Source organism: Nyctereutes procyonoides, unplaced genomic scaffold (genome assembly GCF_905146905.1).
Source record: "Nyctereutes procyonoides isolate TBG_1078 unplaced genomic scaffold, NYPRO_anot_genome, whole genome shotgun sequence".
Taxonomy (NCBI): domain Eukaryota; kingdom Metazoa; phylum Chordata; class Mammalia; order Carnivora; family Canidae; genus Nyctereutes; species Nyctereutes procyonoides.
Window position 1 is genome coordinate 19,290,598 of NW_026575037.1, and position 5,222 is coordinate 19,295,819.

Consider the following 5,222-nt stretch of genomic DNA (forward strand, 5'->3'; position numbering starts at 1 on the left):
AGGTTCTCGTCTGTTCTTTTCCCTTTTTCTTTATCTTGGTCAGTGGATTAGCCAAGATTGATTTTTCTGCATGGCTGGGGAAGGCCTAAGGTTAAAAGATAAAAGGCAGATTTCCTTTAAATGTAATTTATATTTCTTTTCTTGGCATTAGTTCTGATAGCAACCACGGAATCACTTCAGTGTTCCAGAAACACCTGGGCCCCAACCACAGATGCTGGAGCATGGCAAGCCTGGACTCCCCGCACAGCACAGCTGGGTGGTCCAGGTGGAGCTGGGTCAGATGCCATCCTCTCTCACTCTCTCTCTACCCCTCCCTTTCCGTCTTCTTTCTCTCCATCCCCATCTGTCTTTCTCTGACTCCTTCCAAATTTGATTCTGCTTGCAAAACGCAACTAGACATCACACATTTATCCTACGCTACTGTTCTTTCAGGTCAGTGTGTATTTATCTTTTGCAAACTAAAGAGCTCAAGGGGAACTGTTTCTGAGTCAACCAGATGACAAAAGAACCAATTGATTCATCCAGAAAGCCTGTCAATTCAGCAGGACATCATTGGCAGGAGTGGTGTTGTGGACAAAGCTGGCCCCTGATGGACTCAATCTTCCATTTTTTGCCAGACTTCTCTTCGGCAGCCAATAGACCCTGTCCCAATGCCATGCCAGGTGTGATGAATAACCCTCTCCATCGCTGGGTGTGTATCTTTCCATTTGCCCATGTGGAAATCCTCCCTCTCTTAAATAGCAATGGGCAATTTTATAAATATTCTCTGCTAAGGGCTGGGCACTCTCTGTAGCCGGAGGCAGTGTGGCGGTGGCAGTGGTAACAAAGGGGGTGACATGAGGCTAGATAGCAGGAGAAGGAGAGAAGTGTGCAGGGTCAGAAGCTGACATTCAATGCCCGGGGCTAAGCAGGGAGAGAACGTTTGAGAAGACGGGGAACTTAAGAGCACAGGCAATTCAAGCTGAGCAATGCTTCAGGGGGTAACTGAGGCCATGCCCCCTGCTCCACCACTTCCTTTCCTCCTTCCTCCTCTCCTCATTTAATTATGCTAACATTGGAAAGGGACATTCGAGTGATCCTTACATGTGTCTCAGCCACACTTAGAGTTACATTGATCCAGCCAGCCATGAGAGAGTTTCTAAATGCCAGGATGGGGTTTCAGACAGCCAACTGGACGTCAGTCCTGCACGTTGAAGCTTCTTCTGCCATTGGGTCAATCGGTGGAGACGCCAAGAGGATTTGGGCAGTTTATCCAACCCAGTGAAGCTACAACCAAGGAACAAAATGGAAACCTTCACGTCAGTAATGGGAGATAGAAATAGGCTCACGGGCAAACTGGTTGTCAACACAAAATGGAAAAACTGGAGAAACCAAACTGGATCAATTAGGATTCTCTTGGTTACAGGTAATAGAAATCTACTGTATCCAAGCTTCGGTGTAAAGGAAGTGTATTGGTCAATCCAATTAAAATGTCCAAGGGTACACTAGCTTCGGGCACACTGGACCAGATGCCCCATCACACCTGGTGTGTCTCTCTGCCCTTCTCTGAGCTGCCTTCATTGTCAGGCACATTTTCCCCTCATAGTGGCAGGAGAGCCCCCCAGCATTTCCAGACTCAAACTCCATCTTGTCAATACCAGGAGAGATTGAGGATAGGCTCTCCTTGGATCAATTTTGCTCATCTTTCCTGTCTGGACCAATTACCGTGACCTGGGAGACAGGATGCTCTCACCGATCAGTTGTTGGTCAGCTCCAGCTAACGTACACAGTCCAGGAGGGGGCAAGGAATGGTCCTGCTGAGAAAATAGGGTTCTTCTTTACCTAAGAGGAAAGTGCTGGCAGGAAACAAGCCAACAAGCAAAACAAAACAGATGTCCACCCCAGATGCTCTAAAGGAGCCAAAATCATAAAACTTTGAACCAAGAGCCATCATGCACCAGGTGCTAGAATCTAGAAATAGGTCAGATATATATGGGGACTCTAGGCTTCTGTGACAACTCCCCAGACCACATTTGGTACAAACTCGTTCAGGGCCTTTCTGGCCTACTTCTGGTTGCTCTTATTATTTATTTATTTATTTATTTATTTTTTATTTATTTATTATGTATTTATTTATTTATTTTTAACTTTTAAAACACTACTACAGTTGAATATTGAAACAAAAACAATAGCAAGTAGGGAGCTATGATTATAGTCCTTTGCTCATTCACTACTGCATATCAAATGCCAGCAGCAGTGTTACTCGCTGGCCCCATTACGAGGTCTGACACTGAACACCCCCCGCCCCGCCCCAGGATGATGTTCATCATCTTCATGTGCTTCCCCATTGTAATGGCACCATCTTTCCTGATTGGGATCGAAGTCCACCAGTTCCACCTGGTCCATTTCATCAGTCTCTTCTACTTCCTTCCTCTCAGGTAGGAGTTTTTCCAGCAAAGAAAGTTTATCAGGAGAGAGAAAGCCATTCTCAGGGAAGTTTACCTTAAATTCGATGATTAGGTGACTCTTCTCGCATGGTCTATGATTAATTGGCATGCCTTCGTTTAGCACACACTTGATATCCCCATGTTTGACGATCTGACGTGGATGAGAGGTGATGACGATGGTTCGGTTGTCAAGAGTAGATATTGGCTTTTGAAAGCCACACAGGGCTTCAAGCAGCTGTATATCCATACACAAGAAGAGATCTTCGCCTCATTGAGTCAAAACAGCATGGTCCTTCTGATCTAGAACAGTGATAGTATCTCCTGGTTCCAGTCCTGGTTCTTGGTCTCCCTCACCATGGAATGTTATCTTCTGGCCATCTTTCATGCCTTTGTCAATATGCGCTTCTAGAATCTTCTTCTCTCCAACTATCTTCCTTCTGCTGCAGCTTTTACATCTCTCTTTAGGACTGATCCATTCCCCATGGCCCTGGCACTCCATGCACACAGATTGAATTTGCTGAACTATTCCAGGTCCTATCTGATGAATTCTTATTTGCATTTCAGTACCTCGGCAATTGGGACAACATTCGACTGCTCCTTTCTTACCACCTCGGCCTTCACATTAATCTCAAATCACATTTTTTTGCAGAGCTAGTTTTCTTATTGCACCATTAAATAAGTCTTCTAAGGTTACTGAGAGCTGATGTACAACATTTTTACCTCTCCTTTCTCTCCGCATCCTTCCTTGTCTTCCAAAAAACATATCAAAGATGTTCATGGGGGAGCCAAAACCACCCCCAGTTCCACCTTCTTTAATTGCCTGTTCTCCTCCTTTGTCATAGAATTCCCTTTTCTTTGCATCAGAGAGCACTTCATAAGCTTGAGAAATCTGTTTAAACTTCTCTCCTTCATTTGGAGTCTTATCAGGGTGGTACTTCAAGGCCAGTTTCCTGTAAGCCTTTTCCAATTCCTCCTGGGTGGCATTCAGTTTGACCCCCAAAACATCATAGTAAGTGGTTTCTTTCACCATTTCCTACAGTCGGTGAGAGGGCCGAGGCTGGTGTGGGGGAGCAGGAAGGAGCGCGTTGCTGGGCTCAGCTTAGGCAGCTGCCGCTCCTCCGCATCTCGAGCATTCTGGAAAGTTCCCTCTAGTTGCTCTTAAAAGGAACTTGCCATTGCCAGGCCAGACCCCAGACACCCCATTCCAGGAGGGAATCCCTTTATGGAATTTCAGGGTGCCCTTCGGTCTTTCTCCTTTTCATCCTTTCACGCTCTGGTCTCATAACCTCACCGCCCCTCCCTGCTCCATAGGCTTGCTCATGGGTTTCTGCTGCTTCAGACAGTAATCAGAAAGGATCATCTGTATGGCCATTCTTGTGAACGTAGTCACTGAGGCAGACCCCACTCTCAAAGACACACAGTAGATGCCTGAGGACCTGAGTGGGAGTTTAACACGGTGGCCCACGTACTGTGGAAAATAAATGGAAGAGAGGACAGGAGGGCATAGCTACATAATCTCATAGCTGCAAAGCATAATTTTGGTCACATTTACCAAAATTTTGCAAGGAGAGGGAAAAAAGCCTGTACTTATTGGAAGAGTGATCTTTATTTACACAGCTCCCAGGATTGGTGGTCTCACCCATAGGCCAAGCCCTGACAAAGGACACACGCCAGTGAGGACACAGGGAGGGGGAGCAGAGCTGCGGGCCATGGTGCTCAGTGGCCTAATTATCAAAGCTGCGTCTCCATCCTGTTGCTATCCATCCTGGAGGGGCATGGTGGCTGCTGCCAGCAGAGAGGAAAAATTACCCGGCTGACGCCTCCAAATAATTGATAATTTGCCTAAATGAACAAATCAAGTAAGATTTAATTGTTGGCAGGGATTACCACCCAAGAATGGCAAAGTATATAATTGCTTAAGCATCACACATGGCTTTCCATGAGCCCCTCTGCCCTCCCCCCTTTCTTTCTTCTAAACCAAGTATAATTGTTTAATGACATTGATGGGAAATAGACTTGTGACATTATAAATGACACTTATGACAGAACTGTCAGCTGGTGACAGCTCGCTGACAGCCCCAGTGAGAAATGAATCATTTTAGATGCTTTATGATTTGCTCATTTAATGTCACAAATAAGATCTTGCCATAAAACCACACAGAATCTCATCCCCTAAGGGACTGTTGGGTTGTAGTCCTCGCTCCAGGATGGTGGAAACTGGTGGGGTCTGGAGTCCACGGCTGGGGATATTTGGTAGTAGCTCCCCTGTACCTCCAATTCCAAGGAGAGGCTGAAATTTCCCTGGGGAAATCTGCCCCCGGACAGAGTCTGAATTTAGTTTGCTCTCCTGCCGCTTGTTTAAGGAAGCTTTCAAGAGGGAAAGAGCTAACTTGTTGGGACTGATGCTAATAAAGACAGAAAGCTGAAAAAATGGAGAGGTTATTTTTAGCTGGGTAATGGGGAGTAAATGGGGCCACCCTGTGATATGCTAAGAGATGCTTGCTCTCCTTTCTGCCTGGAACTCCCACACTCTCTGCTGGGCAGACATCTGTTAATTGCTTCCTGTTGGACTTTACTTTGACACTTGGGGAAATGGAAAGAGACTGTCTAACCATCTTTTTTTTTTTCCTCCTCCCCACCCTCCCCCCAAAGATGTCTCTGTGGGATTTTGAAGACGGAGGAAAAGGAAGCAGGGGTGAGTTCAACATACGGTGCCTAAGGCAGCTTAGCCTGGATTTTATTGAAAACCCTTGTGTGGGGCTCCCGGCAATCAGAGTCACTCAAGTTTTTCTTTCC

At 46.1% G+C, this 5,222-nt stretch overlaps 1 pseudogene; it reads right to left on the minus strand.

Moving 5' to 3' along the window:
* Window positions 1–2,254: 2,254 nt before the first annotated feature.
* On the minus strand, window positions 2,255–3,456 carry LOC129506052 (dnaJ homolog subfamily A member 1-like; annotated as a pseudogene).
* Window positions 3,457–5,222: the final 1,766 nt, after the last annotated feature.